The sequence below is a fragment of the Heloderma suspectum genome, chromosome 4 (assembly GCF_057233095.1).
Source record: "Heloderma suspectum isolate Gila_16-S chromosome 4, 16-S_ref, whole genome shotgun sequence".
NCBI classification, from domain to species: domain Eukaryota; kingdom Metazoa; phylum Chordata; class Lepidosauria; order Squamata; family Helodermatidae; genus Heloderma; species Heloderma suspectum.
Window position 1 is genome coordinate 32,208,719 of NC_139461.1, and position 22,558 is coordinate 32,231,276.

Here is a 22,558-nt window from a genome sequence, read left to right on the forward strand (position 1 = left end):
AAATATTTACGTAGCCTATCACTAACAGATGCCTTTTGCCAGATGCCATTTGTGGATGCAGACCGGCAGCAGATGCAGCTGCGGACTCAGCAGATGGACCCAGACCTGGCCGGCAGCAGGTAGGGTCCATCCGTGGTGAAGTTTGCGGGGTGGCGGAGGTAAGGGGTCCGTTCCACCACGGACTCATTGGAGTCCGTGGCGGAATTATCTGCCATCCCTAGGCTCAAAGCAGAACTGCAGGGGGTGGGGGGACATCTTCCCTCCTGGGCTATTTTCACATGGAAAGATAGATTAGAGAGATAGAAAGATAGAAAGGTAGGTAGGTAGGTAGATAGCACGTCTGTCCAGGTACTGACTACTGATCTGACATGTTCTTTGACACAATATTCTGAATTTGTTAACCTTAAGAGTGTTCTAATATTTTAACATTGACAGGTTAACCTTGGTTTCATCATTTTTGCTAGAAAGGGCATATTTCAGTGAGCAGAATGCTTCTTGTTTTTCCTAGGGCACGACATTTGTGTTTGGTAACAATTAGTACTTTGTTCCTAGTTTGTTTGGGGGCAAGGGGATGGCCAAGGACACGTCCAGCTTTGAGCAGGTTTTCTTTTTTTCCTGGCTTTGTTATTTATGTCTCTAGTCTGAACATACTATATGAATAAACTGCAATTCCTGTATCAAATTTTTTAAAACATCCAGGATTCACTAAGAGCTTAAATCCATGTAAAATGCTGCTCTAATGTCCTCATCTCCATTTTTATTCAATAAGAATGGAATTTAACAAAAACTCCTGTTCTGTAAAGGTTATTTTAAATTTTAATGCATTTTTCATTTTTAAAAGGGAAAGGTTGCAGAATATGGATTTTTCCTTTGCATATAGTTTGCTTTTTGTGACTTAGTCAACCTTTTCTTCCTCCTCCATTTTCTCCAAAAAGGCATATATATATATATATATATATATATATATATATATATTTCAACTCAGCCTGAACAAATTCCATCTTTACTGGTAGCTCAGCCAGACTTCAAGCTTCAACTTAAATAAAAACACTTGTGGTTCCAGGAATTGCCTCTTCCACAGGAGCTTCTGGAGTTTCAAAGGTCACCTATGAATTTACTAAATATACTGTGTTTTCTACTCTTCAGCAGAATTTTTTTTAAAAAAATTAAAAAAGGAATTAGCCTTTTAAGAGTGTGTGTGCGTGTGCGTGCCTGGGGGGACCCTCTTTGCCCCAACATGCTGCCATTATTTGTAAGAGGAAAACATAACTGAGGCAGAGTTCCAATAAACTCCCCCCCCCAGTGCTACTCTTAATTCATAAATCAAGACATCACATGACGCCTTTTAGCAAAGGGAAATAGATAAGTAATAAGTAAATGGCCACTCTCTCCAAGCAATATGTAGTAATGATGTATGTATCAGATCTATGAGATACTTCATTGCCCACCCCGCTCACTATTTGCTTTTGGGCAGTAGAGATTTTGTAAAATCTGTTCCATCTGCATTTTGTGGATTGTCAGGTGTCTTTCTTTCTCTCATCCGCTCATTAGCAGAATCGGATTTTTTTCCAGTTTCCTGAATTTGTGCAAATTCACGTTTGTGCAAATTCGCACATGGAAAAATGTGTGTGCACACACCCCACCACCACTACGTGCAAATCCCACTGAAAAATGTGCATTTTCATGCTTTAGCCTATGGGGGAAATGTACATTTTCAGCTGGTGATTTTCTCATTTTACATATTTTTCGATGACTAAATTTGTGGAAAGTAGGGGTGGACGAAAGTCACTTACCTTTTCTCGCAGCTTGTTCGCGGTGGGGGGGAGCGCTTCGCTGCTCCCCCCGCGAAGTTCAGGCCAGGGGGGGAGGCTTCCCGCCTCGCCCGGCCGAAATTCAGGCCGGGGGGGGAGGCTTCCCACCTCGCCTGGCCGAAATTCAGGCCGGGGAGGAGGCTTCCCGCCTCGCCCGGCCGCGAACACGAAAGTAAAAAAAAAAAAAAAACAATGTCCCCTGATAGGCTACGTGACGATTCACGTAGCCTATCACGGCTGACTTTGCAAATCTTGCCGTGATAGGCTACGTGAATCGTCACGTAGCCTATCAGGGGACGTGTTTTTTTTTTCTTTCATTGCAATGGCGGGGGCGGCAGCCGGTCGAAAGACCGGCTGCCGCTCCCGCCCCGCTCGAACACCGGACGAACCGCCAGCCGGACCCGCCGCCGGGAGGGACATTCAGGGAAGGTAAGTCCCGTCCCGGGGGGGTGCGGGGGGCGGGGTGTGTGTGGAGGATTTCTCCCTGAAACTTGTTCGGGGGGCCGAACACATTGGCGCTCGGCCCCCCGAAGTTTCGGGGAGAAATTCTCCGCCATCCCTAGTGGAAAGTAAAAAAAAAAAAAATGTCTGCGCATCCATGCTATCCATATGACTCGGGAAAAGCAAGTATGCTGCATAATACACAGGTCAGATTTATAGAAATCTGAACTTACTTGATTCCATTGTGAACTTCTCCAATATCCTTAATTTGCTGATTGATTGATTTACTATATTGCTATACCACCCAATAGCCAAAGCTCTCTGGGCAGTTCACAACATTATATAATTGTGACATGAGCATTAGCTATTATGGAAGCAGATTGTTATAGTCTATATATTTCATATCCAGGCAATGAATGAACGTTGAATAAGGGGAGGGGCCAAAGCAAGTAAGGGGCTGTATCCCAGCGGTAGAGTACATGCAAGGACTGGGTCTGGAGAATGGCTCCTGTCTGACAGTTACTACCAGTGAGTGTAAATAATATCACTCTAGATGGTCTGATTCAGTACAAAGCACCGTCCATTAATTACATTTAGATTTTTGTTGTTCAGTCTGAAATAGGGATGATGCAGGGCCCCATTTCAGTCCACAAAACCGCCGGACCACTGGTGCCCGAGCTCCCTGAGCTTCAACTCCAAAGCCCTCCCCCCTGCTCGCTGGTCCCTGGGCTACCCCCAGACCACCCTCCCATGCTCGGCGACCGGCCTGCTACTTACCCGTCTGCCTCTGTGCCAATAGCCATGTTTTTAAAAAGAGGGAAGCACTGTGAATCTTGCATATAATAAGTCTATGTGCCCATAGATTGTACCAGTCTCCCCTTCCCATTTCGAGCTAGCTACATGGGGGCAGGAGCACAAGAGAAGAAAGGCAAGAGGCACTTCCCTCTTGCCTTCCATGTCCTGTCAAGCTGCTGCCCCCATGTAGCTGGCCTGGAATGGGAGGGGGAGACTGGAACAATCCACTCTCCTCCTCTCATCTAGGGATGGCAGAGAATTCTGCCACGGATCTCGGGGAGGCCGAATACCAGTGCATTCGGCCCCCCGAAATCTGTGGCAGAACGGCCTTACCCCCGCCCCCCCCACGGATCCCCCCGGGATGAGACTTACCTGGGGTGGATCTTCCGGGCGGCGGCGGCTCCGGCAGTGGCTTCGGCGGCGGCGGCTGCAGCAGCTGGTCTTCCGACCAGCTGCCGCTGCCTCCATTTGCAGGTTTGTTTGTTTGTTTTTTACACCCACGTGATAGGCTATGTAAGTTTTTACATAGCCTAAAATGACTGGGTGAAAAAAAAAAGAAAGGCGTACGCAAATCGCGGTGGCTACGGCTGCTGCCATTTGCGTCCCTTATTTTGGGCTGTCTTAGTCTATGTAAAAAAGTACGTGGACTAAAATGATGAAAATAAGGGGAACACAAATACCGTCCACTACGCTATCTGCGTTCCCCTTATTTTTGCCGTCTTAGTCTATGTAAATATTTACGTAGATTAAGACGTCAAAAATAAGGAACGCAAATGTAGGGTTGGCGGAGAATTTCTCCCCGAAACTTCGAGGGGCCGAGCGCCAACGTGTTCGGCCCCCCGAAGAAGTTTCGGGGAGAAATTCTCTGCACCCCCCCGCTCCCCGCACCCCCCCCGGGACGGGACTTAACTTTCCCGAATGTCCCTCCCGGCGGTGGGTCCCGGCGGGAGTTCATCGGGTCTTTGTCAGGGACGGGGGCGGCAGCCGGTCTTTCGACCAGCTGCCACCGCCGCCATTCCAATAAAAGTAAAACAAAACGCCCCCGTGATAGGCTACGTGACGATTAACATAGCCTATCACGGCTAGATTTGCAACGTCAGCCGTGATAGTCTATGTTAATTGTCACGTAGCCTATCACGGGGGCATTTTTTTTAAAAAAAAATTATTTCGCGGCCGGGCGAGGCGATGCGCCTCCTCCCCGGGCTGAATTTCGGCTGGGCGAGGTGGGAAGCCTCCCACCCCGGCCTGAACTTTGGGGGGAGAGCAGCGAAGCACCTCCGCCCCACCACGAAAAGCTGCGAGACCAGGTAAGTGGCTTTCGTGCACTCCTACGCAAATGGCGGCGTCCGTAGCAGGTTTTTTTTTTCCCCCCCAGAGCCCTCCATGGCCGGAAATCCGGCTGTGGACAGCTCTGGTCTGGCTGGGCCTGGCTGGCTGCTCAGCCGGCCAAGGAGGATTCTGAGGGGGGAGGGATGAAGCGCCTCCCCCCCACCATCAGCATAATCCGCGAACAGGTAAGTGATTTCCGTACATCCCTACTCTCATCCCAGCTACATGAAAGCAGTGGCTTGAAAAGAGAAGGAAGGCAAGGGGGAATCTCTTCTTGCCTTCCTTGTCCTGTCGAGCCACTCGCCCGGGATGGGACAGGGAGACAGGAGCAATCCTTCCCCCACCTCCAACCCCAACCCCATACCAGTACAAATATAGAGCCCCTTTTTCACAACATAGAGCTCTATATTTTTGCAGATTTAATGTTGTGCAAAACGTGGATGGAAAAGGCCAGTTCTACAACATTAGAAGCCTCTTAATGTTGTGGAAATGGCCCTTTCCAGCCAACATTGTGTGCAACAATAAATCTATGAAAACAGAGCCCCATCTCGCATAAAAGATGGCAGCTGGTTTAGAGGAGCAGGCAACTGCAGCACGTGCCTGGGCAGCTCTCCGAGCTCCCCAGAGGCTTACGCAGCCTGGCTCGCACAGGCGGGCAGCAGCAGTGGCTTCTCGAGTGCCCGTCAGGCTCAGACTGCAATGAGTTTGTTCATCCCTAGTCTGAAAGTGCAGCTCTTTATGCTACATCAGATCTTGCCAATGCATCTAAAAATGGCATGAACTCCCCAAAAAGGGGATGGATTTTTCGAAAGCTGACCCAATGTGTTTAGATTGGACTTCAGACCCTCTACAGCAGCCTAATTCAGCCTGTTCCTTCCTCCAGATTTATTGGACATCAGTAAGTTTGACCAAGTAATAACAGGACCGTCAAGAGAGCTTTTGAAAATATAGCACCAGCATCTCAACTTCCAAGGCCTCAGCTTTAGGTCTGACTGTACCTTAAGGTGTGGAGAGCCCAGGTCATTGAGGGCTTTAAGAGAGAGAAAGAAAGAAAGAAAGAAAGAAAGAAAGAAAGAAAGAAAGAAAGAAAGAAACGAAGGAAGGAAGACCAGCATCTCTAATTGTGCCCAGAAGCACATCAGTATAGATGAGTCAAGATTCATATAATATTCCCTCTATGATCCTTCCTGATCCCCAAACAAGCTAAATGTTCCATGAGTTCTACACTGGGGCCATATATCTTACTGGTCTTGAATTTCTGAAGCATCCAAGAAGGCAAAAGAATAAAGCCTTGCTTTGATTTTCACCATCAGGCAATTTGAACAAGAACACCCTGGAATTTAACACTGGCACCTTGGGTCTATTTTATCCTGCCTGCATGGTTTAGAGACCAACCCATACCATGCTGAAGTGCCTGTATGCAATATACTGTTCTGCCATCCCTTCATATCATAACTCTTTCTTATCAGTGTAAGCTCAAAAACCTGCATGCATTGTTCTGCTTAAAAATGTGTTGGCTCCCAGCAATTGCCTGGCTGTTGAATGCTCTTTCTCATTTTGTGTAAAAGCCAAAACTCCTCATCACTTCAATAGCAACATCCCAGTTTTATTTCGCGCTCTTCAACTGATGCATGAAATCACAAGCAGCTCTTTCTGCATAGGTTTTTTTTTTTTTTGCACCTAATCCAAACCTAGGCTCAGACACTGGATTTTTCAAAACCTCTCTAATCCTTCTAGAGATGTATGTTTTGTTTTCTGTTTCTGAACAACGTAGATGCTCGAACCCCAGTTAGTGGTGTAGCTAGATATGTCCCCCATATAGTACTCAGCATGGGTAGCATTCCATGATTTGCCTAAATTCCAATTACCAATGCGAAGCTTCCCAATCTCATGTAGACTTTAATTCATTCTCTGTAAAATAAGGCACTAAGTGGACACTTGGCAAGGCATCCCCATCCTGCTTTAAGTATATATATTTTTTCATTTGCAGCAGTGTTTGAAGACTTCAGAAATATAAGGGGGGAATAAAATACTTCATGACTAGGATCCAAAGAACTGTGACACTATTTCCATGAGTTTTTTTTTTTTGGGGGGGTCTTTTATTCAAACAGCAGCCTCCTGTGCTGCATGGGAAATTGTTCATAGGAACACGAGGAGAGCTTTAAAAAGGGGGTTGTAATATGGCATATGGGGCAGTTGTTCAATGAAAAGAAGCCTGCAATTCCACAGGGCTATAATGTGAACCAACTTTCCCCAACCTAGTGTCCTCTGGATGTTTTGGACTACAGCTCCCATTAGCCTCAGCCAACATGATCAATGGTCAGGGTTGATGGGACTTGTACATTTTGGGGGAGGTGCTGGGAGGGTTCCCCCCCCAGTTTCCAAACTGAAAAAACAAACAAACAAAAAAACACTTCCATTTAGTTTAACATTAAAAGTAAAAATAAATCTTGTCTTAGGGAGCAGGGAAGGTAGTCAAAGAAATAGTCTCAGAAACTTCTGGGAAGATATGCCTGGCCTCTTGTTGCATGAAATAATTGTTAGGTGGGGATGCAAGTTACAAAAAAGTCTGTAATTACAGATAGAAATCGACTCCCACATCTATTATGGCATAGTTCAAGAGATAGGATAGTATTTTTAAAGTCCTATATTTAAATTAGGTATTGTTCTCCATGATGAAAATACTGGTTTATATTTCATCACACTACTAAGGCTGAGACCTGTGGAATATTCTGTTGCAAAATTCAAATCTTTTAGCTGCCATTTAGTAGCCATATAAATTGTGCCAACTGGTGAGCCATTGGTAGGATAATCACATAGGCTAGATTGCTTAATCTCAGTGTCTTCTTTTATATTCCTTAATACCACTCTGAATCCCCAAATTGCCACTCAAAGAAGGATGCAAAATGGCCTTAACTTTACTTGAATGACGAGTGCTGCTGCAACAACAATTACTTCTCTTTCCCAATTAGGCAAATTAATTAACAATGCTAAAGCGATGATTCTATAATGAAGCTAATTAACACAATGTCTTGAGCTCCCTTCCCTACACAAATTCATCTCCAGATACTCTTATTAAGACAATATGTGCAATTACTGGGTTTTCTTCCCAGTATTAGCCATTTGGATGAGATGTGCAATTTACACAACGTATGCAGTATGCAATTAATTATCAGAATAATGACCCTTTATTTAAGGAGACCATACCTACTATGCCAGTATAAAACAACTTCAGCTGGCCAGGCATATTAATTCATGCCCTTAAAGCACATTAGTCTTATTAGTCTTATTGTCTTCAGTGAACCAAAGTGAATTCAAGTACCAGAAAATATTGTCTCAAGAGGCTTATAGCTGGCAGTCATCAGTCACAGCAAACGTGTTAACAGGAAATGTAATAAATACAATTCTGCTTGCACTTTTATTAGCCATCTGTATAACTTCCTTCTGAGATACATACAAGCATTCTTTAGATCTTCTCCATGCATACACTGAATGTGTGGAGAAGGGGGAGCTGGACCATGAGAAAGAGCTGGATGTGCCTGACCTCGTCTGATCTCGGAAGCTAAGCAAGGTCAGCCCTGGTTAGTACTTGGATGGGAGACCGCCTGGGAATCAGGCTTCCTGCATTGAGCAAGGGGTTGGACTCAATGGTCTTGTAGGCCCCTTTCAACCCCATGATTCTATGAAATTCTATGAAATTCTATGTTGCTGGCCCTGCCGTTGACAGTACATATGCCACTAGTCCTCCAGGTACTGTATGTGTAAGCAGTGCACACATGTGTAAGCACTCTGTACAATATAGACTTTAGATTGGGGAACCTTATTGCATGGAGCACCAATGCATGAAGGCATCCATTTGCAGATGTAGGGATATACCTGGCTCTGCTCCGGTGCATCCACAGTGGGGGGGAGGCACTCCATCCCTTCCCCCAGAATCCTCCCCGGCCTGCTCCACTCCATGGCAGTTCCGTGGAGCCACTGGCCAAGGCCGGCCGCAGCCGGAGTTCTGGCCGCTGCCAGGCTGCTGCAGCTGCAAATGGCAGCTGTCATAGCAGCCACCATTTGCATCCTTGCAGTAAGCCATGATAGGCTACGTAAATATTTACGTAGCCTATCATGGCAAAGGCAGGGGCACAAATGGCAGCCGCTACGCCATTTGCGCCCCTGCCTTTTGCCATGATAGGCTACATAAATACTTATGTACCCGATCACGGCTTACTGCAAGGACGCAAATGGCTGTCGCTATGACGGCTGCCATTTGCAGCCGCAGCAGCCTGGCAGCAGCTGGGAGACCAGCCAGAGCTGCTGCCACTGGAGCCGCCGCCAGAGCTGCCAGAGCCACCACATCTGCTGCCAGGTATACTCCATCCCGGGGAGATTTGGGGTGGGGGGTGGGGGGGGAGGCCATTCCACCATGGATTCCAGTGATTCCAGACTCACTGGAGTCTGTGGCAGAATTCTCTGGCATCCCTGCATACCTTCTGTATGCAGTGTGCTCTCCCACTGCACTATGATCACCCCATGAAGAATGGAGCCTCGAAGTTAGAATGTATGTTTGATAGAATATTCCTGTTTGGGCCTGCTGACACAAGATTTGTGGTATGTTTTCTATCTAGAAGCAGACAGGAAGGAGTCCATTGTTACCCACTTCAGGACCTTTCAGACCAGAACAGTACACTTTCCTGGACTCTTCAGTAGAGACAGGCGAACTCAGCCCCATCAGCACCACTTGCCGCTTGATGGACCTCTGCCTATGGCTCAACCCTGCTTGCTGCGTGAAGCAAACTGATGGGTGGTCCATGGCTGCCTAGCAAGCAGAACGCGGTGTCCTGCTTCTCTGCTGAGCCACCATTCTGCACAAAATGGTGACCCGGCCTTTTCTGTAAAAGCTGATTTGGTGTACACAGAGGCTGTAAAGAGGCCCATTTATGCAACATTACAGTTATGTCTGTAATGTTATGTAAATGGGCCTCTTTACAACAACCATTTATATAAAATAAACCTTTATGGAAAAGGCCAAGATGCCATTTTGAGCAGAATGGCGGTTTGATCAAGCAGTGGGGCCTACTGTGGACTCCAGTCTGAGGGGCTGAGCTGGTGGTAATCTGCTGAGCTTGAGCCCCCAGCTGGACTCCGCTGCCATCCCTACTCCTCAAACTCAAAATATACACTTCCAGTGCAGTCCCCATCACTCCCACACCATAGGAGCCAACAGATGCAAATAGGGCAATGGCCGTTAAAGGGCAGAGACAACTCCTCCAAGTTTTGCTCTTTTTAAGTAGATTCATATACTACTTATATAACCTAGTTTGTAGGGAGGTTAAAATATATCACAATAAAAACACACAGAATAAATACAAAAACATTTATATTAAATATTTATAAAACATTACAACCAAATACATGGCACTCTAGTTAACCAGACTGTATAGCACAATCAGTCAGTGAAGGTCTGAGTTAAGAGACAGGCCTTTAATTGGCACCTGAAGCATGTCATAGTTGGTGTCTCCTGAATGCCGAGGGTGGGGGGTGGGGAGGGCATTCCATAAGGTGGGTGCCACCATGGAGAAGGCCTGCTTCTGGGTTGCCATAACATGGCAATCTGCACATCACAGTACAACCAACAAAGTCTTCTCCAATTATCTTAATGGTCACACAGGCCTATACTGGGGAAGGTGATTGATCAGGTAACCTGGTCCCAAGCTGTTCAGGGCTTTATATTACAACAGCAAGACCTTTAATTTGGCTAGATTATAGCCTAGGTAGCTAATAGGTAGCCAACACAAGGACCAGACCAGGGCCATAAGCCCTCCGAACTCACTGTAATTTGCTTAGACAACAGCTCCCCTTGTGTGGGTGAGAATGCTCTGCCTAGCATTGCCCAAAGTGCTCTGTCCATGGTCCTGATGTGACTTTGCTGCACTTCATGTGACTCTGCCCTACCAGTAACTGCCTCTGTTTCAGTCAGTATCTTCAAAAGCCTCAAGCTACAATGGGATAGAAAGACCCATGAAAACACCAAGCCTGAACCCACTCAAAGGGGGAAATTGGTGTCACTTCATTACAACACTGTTTTTCACAGTATTCCTTGCCTTTTGTGAATTAGTGTGCAATGTGCTATTCAATTAGTAGCTCCCTCCTAAAAGTGCTTGTTAACTACATGCAGAAAGGCACTGTGTGGGATGGAATTCAAAATTTTGACATGTACCTCACCCCACTGTTTGAAGTGGTACAGTCCTGAAGAGGAACTCTACAGTCCTAGTCTGTTATCTCATTCAGCATCATGTGTAGATTAGCCCTCAGGTTCTGTTTTGTTATTTATAGGATCGTACTAGGGATATATGCAAAATTAGTTGCTGTACATTTTTTAATCAGTTTACCCAGTTTTCACCTTCCAGAGCACACACACACTTGGAAGCAATCTGTGTTGGAAGTCTATATATTTCAAAGCTTGCAATGTGATTTGCAGATCCCCCCCCCCACACACACACACTCCAATGTGTTTGAAAGAATGAGTACATTTCAAAAATGTGTACATTGAAAACTTAGTACATTTTTAAAAAGTGCACAAATATGCTTTTATCATGGGAGAACAATGCATGCATTGTTTTGAAAAATGCATGCATTACAAAATTAGTACATTTCAAAAATCCACACAATTGATGTGTACATGTGGAATTATACACACAGAAATGCTCACAGATTTGCATGTGAAAAAACAAACAAACCCCAAAGTTCGCAATCCAATATGGACTCGAGTTGGAATGAACTTCGAGATGGAATCTGGAGTTCTATTGGTGAGCTCACATTTTGCTGATTTGCACATCCCTAGATCACACTGAATTTGTTAAAGTATTGAGCAGTTGTGCTATCCATGCCTAACCGTTGCTATAGATTCTAGACTACAGTACAGACTATGAATTGATTTAGGTGTATATCCCTCTGCAAGCCCTGAGGCTAACAGCACATAACCATTTGATCAACTTAAGGTATTATTGGAAACAGGCATAAGGATGGGAGAATCAGCAAAGTTTGAGAGAGTTGAGGTTCTCCAGCTTCCACCTCAAAGCTCAGCCCCTGTTGTTCCCATTCCTGAATGCAAGCTTTTTGTTGCTATTGTTCAAACAGGAAAAGTGTGCACCCAAATGCATACTTCCCCACTTTGGCTAAAGCATACAAATTTACTCAATTTTGAGAATAGGAATGCACATTTTCAAGTGTACGTTCTTATTTTGCAAATACAATTGCAAGGTCGGGGATATGTGAGCTTTGCCCCCCAAAATGTTCTTGCATTTGGGGTGCAAATGGGGCAAGGTCTGATGTTTAATGAATTGGAATGAATCCAGATATCCCCGCATTACTTCACTATGTAAGGATCACCATTTTACATGAAGACTTGGAGAATCCAGCCTACCAAAGCAAAATCAGCATGTGGTACACGTCTGTTGCTACTTTTGCACTTATAGTACATGTTTTAAAGATGTAGTTAACATAGGGATGTATGGATTTTTTAAAAAATGTTGTGTCTGAATTTCACGGACTCTCAGGTGCCTTTTGTTCTGTTGTTTGGTCATTGGTGGAATTGGTAGGGATGGCGTGGGTTCCCATCTGGGTCCAGGAGTCCAACGGACCACCCACACCCCCTGAGCCATTCCTGCTGAGCCCCTGCCTTCATTGCCCCCCCACTCACTGAGCTACATGCACTCACTTGGGCCCCATCCTCCTGTTCCTTGATTGCCATGTTGTGAAAAAACAGGGTGATCGCAAAAATGCGCACGTAGATTTATATGTAAAATGGAGCTGTGAATCGCTCATATATGCAAGATTACAGGTATAATACACCATCTTGCTATTGGGGATCTGTGAATCGCTCATATATGCAACATTACAAGTATAATAGCCCATCTTTCTATATCGGGGATTCACGGCACCATTTTGCATATAAGTCTATGTGCGCATTTTTGCAATTGCCATGTTTTTTTCACAACATGGAAATCATGTCACGGGAGAACGGGGCCTGGGTGAGTGCAAGTGGAAAGTGGGCATGGAGCTTGAGCATGGGTCAGAGATGTGTGAGAGGGGCAGGGGCTGGGCGGGCACGCAGGGAACTCAGACCAGGGAGGGTGCCTGTCCATCTCTAGGAACTGGATTTTTTTCCCAATTTCCCTAATTTGTGTAAATTCAAATTTGCAAAAATTTCCACTTGCAAAAATGTGCAAATCCCCCCCCCATGCACATTTTCATGCTTTAGCCCATATTTTTCTGTTTAACTTTGCATAAAATTCTGGAAATTAAATAAAGCCGTCCATGCAATCAGTACAACTTGCGAAAAGCTGGTCCCCTGCAGAATCCGGGGGTCAGATTCATAGAAATCTGAACTCGTTTGATTCCATTGGAGATTCTCTGACATCCCTAAGTTAACACAAGAACAACTTTTTATCTCTTTGTTCCTTTTTTGTAAATAGGTATGCATTATTGCAACTAAATTAAAATGTGTTAAATCTGTATGAACATTTAGTTACACCCCCCCCCCTGCATTTATCTGGCACAGTGCTAGATCAAAATAGGCTCAACAGATTTTCTGCTAGATTTCCTTTAAAGAGATAATTGCTCCCTAAGCTGAAAAAGAGATGCCAAGTTTCATCTTGCACTTTATTGTTAGGGCAATGTTCTATATTCTTTTAAAAAGGGGCTGATAGCAAAAGCCCCACATGTATTTGCTACATATCAGGCATCACACTTTTTTTGTTGTTCATGCCTTTCCAGTCCAATCTGCTCTATATTGAATAACAGAGAACGAAGAATGGGAAATTGTATTTATTTTTAAGTTTGTGTGTGTAAGGTAATTCCAGTATCAGCATGCATGTTTCAGTGTATTTGTTCAAAGCTATCTGGAATTGAGAATTAAAATGTACAAACTGCTGTATGCCAAACTAGACATTACCCTATTTGTGCAGCTGCCTTAGAAGATGGCAGCAACATATTTTCCTTCTCTGAAACATCTAGCAGAAATTACATTGTGTCCTAATGTCATGACATTCTGCATTTCCCTGCTCCCATGCACATCGTCAATTGGTGGCAATGGGAACAGAATCAGGGAAATGCATAACAGTGTGACATCAAGAAACAATGAGTACTCCTACTGCTGGGGGAATGGTGGTGGTGGTAAAACTGATATGCCATTACCATTGTAAGTGGAAGTCACCTGCTTAGACTAACATCTCGTTCGGCTCTAAAATGATGAGCAATTAATTGGGAAGAACCCAGTTCAAATCTCATTTCATATAGTTTATGAGCCAGTGTGGTGTTAGTGGTTAGAATGTTAGGCTGGGATTGGTGAGACCAAGGTTCAAGTCCCCACTTGACTCATGAAGCTCACTGGGTGACTTTGGGCTAGTCACTGACTCTTAGCCTAACCTACTTCACAGGGTTGTTGTTGTGAGGATAAAATAGAGAGGAGGAGGATCATGTACAATGCTTTTGGTTCCTTGGATGACAGGAGGGATATAAATCTAACAAACAAATCAATTAAATATAATATGAAGAGTGGTTTTACGGAGAGACCCTTATACAATGGCAACCATAAGTATGACATCAGATATCAATAATACAAGTGGAAGTCTTTAACTTTCAACAATTACTTGCTTCAGGAATGATCTTCAAATAGCACCAATATAAATTATTAATTCTACAAGTATTCAGGGCTGTAACAAAAAGATTCCTAGCTAAAAATTGTCAGAGTCTGTGCTCATTATGATTAACTAGAAACGCCGCTAAGATTAATTTATTATTTAATAGGCCATATTTAAACTGCCAACAGAAGATCTGATTTAAAACACCATATCAATTTGTCAGTTCCCTTACCTTAACCCTCAGACTTCAGTGCTGAAAAATTATGCATTTTAAGATTACATTACACAGGCACAGTTGTACCTATATGGTTAAAGCAGATAGGTCATTATGTACTACCAGTATAAAGCCTGAACATCTTAATAATAATAAAATCAAGGTGATTTGTCTCAATCATCTGAAATTTAGCACAGAGAATCTACATAGTGAGGACTATAAATTGGCCCACTCCAAAAACATCTGATAAGAAATGGCTGAGATGCAGCAGTTTCTCCTTAACCACAAATTGCAAATATGTTTGCACCCAGATAGCATACATTCTATTTTTCATTTTGTGTGTTTAGATTATCACAAACATTTAATGAAATTGCAGGGTATTAAGCATATTGCTTTAGTGAAAATCTTGTGCTTCCTTCAAAATATCATATTTTAAAATTCCAATTTAAATCCGTCATTTAAGTTATGGCAAGTCATATTGTAGTAACACCAGCTCAGTGCCAGGTTGATCGTCAGGAGGTCAAGGAGTTTTGGAGGTTGCTGATGCTAGTAGATCAGAAGAAACCGGGCAGCACTGTCTCTGTGTAGTTGTGCTTAATGTGTGTGTGTGTGAATATGTGTGAAGGTCTGAGGCCTACAGAGGCAAAGGGAGAAAACGTCAGGCTTAAAGGCCTGGAGTTTTCGGTTAGAAGGGGTTACCCTGAGAGGAGTAGTTTCATTTCTCTGGTTAAGTGTCAGTTTCATTTCTCCACTTAAGTTTCATTTCTTCAAGCTTGAAGCAGTACTTTTGGTTCTGAGGGAGGAGGCCATACAAAGAGAGCGAGAGAGCCAGTGAGAGAGAGAGACAGCCAGAGCCTGAAGTGAGAGCAGAGTCTGAAGAATGAGAAGGAAGAAGCAGCCTAGAAAAGTCTAAGGACAGCTAGGGTAAAGGAACTTGCATTTTGCAAAATTTTCTTTTCTTTTAATGCCTTTTGTATTACTCAGCTGTATTGTGTAAATACCTTTAGTTGTAATTTGGTTGCTTTAAATCTACCCTGTGCTAGAGTGTCAGTCACCCCATGTCTACAGCCTAAACCTCAGGTTACTGGGAAGGGGAAGTTTAAAAGAAGGAAGGTGGGACTCGAGGCAAGAGCTCCTTAAGGAAGTGCTCAGGGAGTTTAGGTCATAAGGGGATCCTTGACAGTGTGTGTGTGTGTGTGTGTGTGTGTGAGTGAGTGTGTAGGTAGGTAGGTAGGTACAGTGCTTGTGGATGTGTGTGTATGGGTTTATGGCTTTATAAGAAGATTGGCTTGAATATGGGTTGGTGGAAAATGACTGCATGTTTCTGGAGTTATATGTGTGTGAAGTGCTTGTGGATAGCATTGTTGAGGGTTGTGTGAAGGGCTTCCGTATTTGTTTAGTTTTTATGTCTAGCTCTTGTGGGTTTGTGTGTGAATATTTAGGTTCGTGGATCATGAACTGTCTGTATGATGGGTTTCTGTGAAGTGGCTGTGAAATACTTTGTATGAAGCATATATGTGTGAGTTTGTATAAATTTTTGTGAGTGAAGCTTTTGTGATTTTGTCAAGTGTGTGTGTGGAGGGTTGTGTTTAGTGTTTGTGTGTCTGTGTAGGTTTGCAGTGTATACATGTAAAGTATTTTGTGCAAACTTGTATGATGCAATTGTCTGAAGTGTGTGTGTGCGTGTGTGTGTGAAACAGGGAATCTTTAACGCTGTAGTAAGAAGAATACCTATCAGCTGAGGTGCTGGGATGCCATGGAATGTTCATGAACATCTTAATGCTTAGGACAGGGTCAATGCATAAGGCCTAGGGAGAGATGGAAAATTCACTTAGTGGGAAATGATGCAGAGAAGAAGGGAGACCTCACCACCACAGTTAGATTGAGAAGGAGAGACAGCCACACCATCGGCCTCTGCAGCCTCACAAATTCAGATCTAACATATCTGAAATTTGTGTGGATGGAAGCAATATTCAGAATGATTCCAGGTGCTGTTTCTGACTTGCCCTCCCAAACAAACCAATGTTGTATAGTAGTGCGGATTCCGATGGCAGTCGTGAGAAATGAAAGCTTACTCTACCCAAGCCCAAACCTATCTGCTCTTTTCTGCCATACTCTTCTTTGGGCAAGATAAAAGCCCTGTTCAGAAATTTCAGACATTCAAAGAATGCTTGAAGGCTTAGTGGAGCTGTCTTGACTAACCCCAACCCCAACATCATGTATACCAACTAGCCCCTTCCTCTAGTGCCCACATGTACAATGTGCATGTCTGCACGGAGGGAGCCTTTGCACATACAATTTATGGATGAAGGCTTGAGAACTGGAACCCTGTACAAACTGGAACCCTGCATGTTTGGGGTTCCAGATCATGTTGAATCTTCTGTACATACAGTTGTATGCACAAGGGCTCCCTCCCATCAGACATTCGCACTGTATATGTGGATGCCAGGGGGCAGGGCTAGTCAGCAAGTCACACCCTGGGAGTGGAGCACAGCCCACTTCCCCCTCATGCATTCGTCCAACATGTGCAGGAGACTACAGCATAGGGCTAAAGAGTAGTAGATAGTCAGTTTGGCAGGAACTAGTTTAAGCAACTTCCTCCATAATTTCAGGAAGAGCGATGTTAATTAATGGATGGTTATAAATTCTCCCATTGTACAATAAAACAGAGTTTTGTCAAAGGTACTCCATAGCTAAGGCCAATGTGTATAAAGTTTACAGAAATACCAGAGGCCGTTGTCTGCTGTGAAGTATACCACCTTAGCACAAACAAATATAATTCTTTATAAGAGCTACGATGAATTGTATCCATGATAGATTTCTTGGAAGATGCAGTTTCTGCCACCAGTAAGAAAAGGCCAAGAAAGTCTCCATCTACTAGTTCGTATTTAGTCACTTTTGAGCATGCCTTTTCTCTCATGATTAATTTTTTATAGTCCTGTAAAATCTAAAAGATCCATAATCGTGGTGGTGCAGTTAGATGTTTAGAGGACAATCCTGTCTTTGATTCTGTTTGAATATGACTTGCTCTTTGGCGAGGGGGTGTATCTCAATGAGCACATGGTGGTTTGTATATAGGTTCCATTTTCAATCCCAGTCACCTCCAGGGAAAGCTTGGGTCAAGCAGCAGGTGATATAAAAGACTGAGGTCTTGGAGAGCTCCTGCCAGTCAGAGTGGATGATATAATTAAGTAATTATTATTAATGTTCACAGGTTACCACATTTTATGATAAGCTGGTTACCTATAATAGGAGCAGAAGATTTAAAGTTTATTGTATGTTTGTTGCCACTGCTGCAGCCATGTACCTTATGTATTATCTCTTAATCTGGACATGAGATGGCAGGCAGTGTGAGAGATTAGACTTACATAGCTTCCCATAACTGGGAGGTTTGCTGGTGATATCATTATTCAGAACTAGAGATGGGTGAATCTGTGAGTTTCACTTTCTCAGACAGTTGTGTTATTAAAATCTCAAGTTATTTCTCTCCCAAATACAAATTACTTTGTCAATTTTGGTAAATTCTTATCAAAAGCAAACTGGAACAAAAATTACACCCATCTACACCAGCCAAATTTCATAGGTACAGGCATTCCCAGTAAGGAGAGGACCATAATGTACCTGCCCATTATTGAGTCTGAGCACCCGTTCAGGATAGTCACTGCCTCACCTGTATTTTATGAAAAGGAGAGGTAGAGTTGGGTGTCATCCACATATTGATGATGTTTTACTCCATCCCTCTGGACAACCTCTCCCAGCAGTTTCATGTAGATGTTAAGAAACATAGAAGACAAAGTAGAGCCTTGGGGGAAATCACAACAGAATCTCCACAAGGCAGAACTATAGTCCCCCAGCACCACCTTCTGGACCGGCCATCCACGTAGGAACAGAACTACTGTAAAACAGTGCCTCCATTTCCCTATTCAGACCGCCTACCTAGAAGGATGCCGTGGTTGATGGTACTGAAAACTGCTGGAGAACCAACAGGGTTGCACTCTCTCTGTCTTTGTCCTGGAAACGTTATCCCATAAGGTAACTAAGGAACTCTCCACCCCAAAACTAGGCCTAAAACCCAATTGGAATGGGTCCAGATACTCAGTATTATCCATAAGTGTCTGAAGTTGGCCAGCAACCACTCACTCAATCAACTTGCCCCAAAATGGAGGATTGGCTAGTGGTCTAAAATTATTAAAGTCCAGATCTAATCCTGGCTTCTTCAAGAGAGACCAAACCATGTTCTCTTTTAAAGACATCAGTAGCCAACCATCCCTCAAGGAACTGTTGATCACTTTCGAGATCCAGGTCTGCAGGCCAGATCTACTAGCTGTAATCAGCCAAGCAAGACAGGGGTCAAGAGCACAGATAGTCAGAAGGACAGACCGAAGCACTCTGTCCACAGATCCATTACCCACACAATTCATCCCTGGAGGGAGAAATCCTACGGCCACTAGATAGTGGCTAGACGGCCATAGGATATCTGGTTTTCTGGGAACCGACCTACGCCCACTTCCATGCTGCCTTGGAGGTAGCGCAGAACAGCCCCATGCACCATGCTCACAACAGGAGCATGGGGCTGCTGAAAAGGGGCATTCCCAGGGAGCATTCTGGGGCAGGGAGGGCGGAAATGCCTGTATGACACATCCAATGTGTTGTACAGCAGCCCCCTCCCCTGCTCAACCCTCAGCCTGTCTAGCTGAAAATGCAGGGTAGGAGAAGTGTGGAGGGAACAATGCCCTCTTTGCTTCTCCTGCCCTGCATTGGATAGATGGCTGCCTCCATGTTCGGAGGCAGCCGCCTATCTGGATAGGATTGCACTCTAAATCACTGATTGATAGCAGAGGCCAGAGTATGCTTCCCTTCCATTCTGCAGTCCCAGGGCAACTGACAGCTAGAACTAGGGGTGTACGGATTGCTCACCCCATTCCAGTGGAGCCATCTGCTGGCAGGGGGAGGTGATCCATCCCTCTCCCTGGAATCCTCCCTGGCTGGCTCCACTCCACAGCAAGTCCGCGGAGCCGCAGGCCGGGGCCACCTGCAGCCAGACTTCCATCTGCTGCCAGGCTGCGGCTGCAAATGGCTTCCATTTGCATTCCTGCGTTAGCCATGATAGGCTACGTAAGAAGAGGTGGAAAGAATACACAGAAGAACTATACAGGAAAGATCTGAATGTCCCTGATAGCCATGATAGTGCCGTCACTGAACTTGAGCCGGACATCCTAGAGAGTGAAGTCAAGTGGGCCTTAGGAAGCATTACTAACAACAAAGCTAGCAGAGATTACAGTATTCCAGCTGAGCTATTTAAAATCCTAAAAGATGATGCTCTTAAAGTGCTGCACTCAATATGCCAACAAATTTGGAACACTCAACAGTGGCCGCAAGACTGGAAAAGGTCAGTTTATATTCCAATTCCAAAGAAGGGCAACGCCAAAGGGTGTTCAACCTCCTGCACAATTGCGCTCATTTCACATGCCAGCAAGGTGATGCTCAAAATCCTACAAGCTAGGCTTCAGCAGCATGTGAACCAAGAACTACTGGAAGTACAAGCAGGGTTTTGAAAAGGCCGAGGAACTAGAGATCAAATCGCCAACATTCGCTGGATCATGGAGAAAGCAAGAGAATTCCAGAAAAACGTCTATTTCTGCTTCATTGACTACACTAAAGCCTTTGATTGTGTGGATCACAACAAACTGTGGCAAATTCTTAAAGAGATGGGAGTACCAGACCACCTTACCCGTCTCCTGAGAAACCTGTACGAGGGTCAAGAAGCAACAGTAAGAACCGGACATGGAACAACCGATTGGTACAAAATTGGGAAAGGAGTATGACAAGGCTGTATATATCATAGCCCTGCTTATTTAATTTATATGCAGAGTACATCATGAGAAATGCTGGGTTGGATGAATTGCAGGTCGGAATTAAGATTGCCGGGAGAATTATCAACAACCTCAGATACACAGATGTTACCACCCTAATGGCAGAAAGTGAAGAGGATCTAAAGAGCCTCTTGTTGAGGGTGAAAGAGGAGAGTACAAAAGCTGGTTTGAAACTCAACATTAAAAAAATGAAGATCATGGCATCAGGCCCCATCACGTCCTGGCATATAGAAGGGGAAGAAATGGAAGCAGTAACAAATTTTACTTCCGTGGGCTCCAAGATCACCACAGATGGTGACTGTAGCCATGAAATTCAAAGACGCTTCCTCCTTGGGAGGAAAGCTATGACACACCTAGACAGCATAGTAAGAAGCAGAGACATCACCTTGCTGACAAAGGTTCATATCATTAAACCTATGGTTTTCCCAGTAGTAATGTATGGCTGTGAGAGCTGGACTATAAGGAAGGCTGAGCGCCGAAGAATAGATGCTTTCAAACGGTGGTGCTGGAGAAGACTCTTACGAGTCCCCTGGACTGCAAGGAGGTCAAATCAGTCCATCCTAAAGGAAATCAACCCAGACTGCTCATTGGAAGGACAGATACTGAAACTGAAGCTCAAATAGTTTGGCCACCTAATGCGAAGAGAAAACTGTCTGGAAAAGACCCTGATGCTGGGAAAGACTGAAGGCAAAAGGAGAAGGGGACAGCAAATGATGAGATGGCTAGATAGCATCACCGATGCAATGAACATGAACTTGAGCACACGCCGGGAGAGAACGGAGGACAGGAAGGCCTGGCGTGCTATGGTCCATGGGATAGGGATGTACGAAAGTTCCACCACGGATCTTGGGGATCCCCAAAATCGGTGGCGGAACGGATAGCCACCCCCCCGCCACCCCCCGGGATGGGACTTACCTGGGGCGGATCTTCCTTGCGGTGGCGGCTTCGGTGGCGGCTCCGGTGGCTGTTCGACGGCGACGGCTGCGGCGGCCGGTCTTTCGACTGGCCGCCGCCATTTCCAGGTTAAAAAAAAAACAAAACGTGATAGGCTATGTAAAGATTTACGTAGCCTACCACGGCTGGATTTTAAAAAAACACAGTGATAGGCTACGTAAATCTTTACGTAGCCTATCATGGCTGACATAAAAAACAAAACAAAAAAATGTGCGTACGCAAATGGCGGTGCCCATGGGTGCCGCCATTTGCGTTCCTTATTTTGGCACATCTTAGTCTATGTAAACATTTACGTAGACTAAGATGGCGAAAATAAGGGGAACGTAAATAGCGTAGACGCTACGCTATTTGCATTCCCCTTATTTTTGCCATCTTAGTCTATGTAAATGTTTATGTAGACTAAGACGTGCCAAAATAAGGAACGCAAATGGTGGTGCCCATGGGTAGGGATGTACGAAAGGGACTTACCTGGTCCTGCAGCTTGCTTCGCAGTGGGGGGGAGGCGCTTCGGTTCTCCCCCCAAAGTTCAGGCCGGGGGGGGAGGCGCCCCGCCTCGCCCGGCCAAAATTCAGGCCGGGGAGAAGCGCCTGTCTCCCCGGCCGTGAAATACAAAAATAAAAAAACAAAACAAAACACACACCCATGATAGGCTACGTAACGATTAACGTAGCCTATCACGGCTAGATTGCCAAAGTCAGCCGTGATAGGCTACGTTAATCGTTACGTAGCCTATCATGGGTGACTTTGGGGAAAAAAAAAGCACGTACGCAAATGGTGGCGCCCATGGGCCTACGTAAATCTACGTAAAGATTTACGTAGACTACGGCGAAAATAAGGGCAACGCTATTTGCGTTGCCCTTATTTTCACCGTAGTCTACGTAAATCTTTAAGTAGACTACCCGAGCCCAAATAAGGAATGCAAATGGCGGCGCCCATGGGCGCCGCCATTTGCATACGCGCTTGGTTTTTTTTCAAAGTCACCCGTGATAGGCTACATAATGATTAATGTAGCCTATCACAGCTGACTTTGGAAATCTAACCGTGAAAGGCTACGTAAATCGTTACGTAGCCTATCACGGGTGTTGTTGTTGTTGTTGTTTTTTAATTCACGTTTGTATTTCGCAGCTGGGGAGACAGGGCGCTTCTCCCCAGCCTGAATTTTGGCCGGGCGAGGCAGGGCGCCTCCCCCCCCCGGCCTGAGTTTCGGCTGGGCAAAGCAGAGCACCTCCCCCCCCGGCCTGAACTTCGGGAGGAGAACCGAAGTGCCTCCCTCCCACCATGGAGCAAGCTGCAGGACCAGGTAAGTGACTTTCGTACATCACTAGCCGTGATAGGCTACGTAAACATTTATGTAGCCTATCATGGCTGACTGCAGGGGCACAAATGGTGGTGGCTATGGCCGCCGCCATTTGCATCCCTGCTAGCCAGCGGCCGGATGTCCAGCTGCTGGCGGAGCCGGCCAGCGGCTCCGCAGAATCACCGCGGAGCACAGCCGGCTGGCCAGGATTC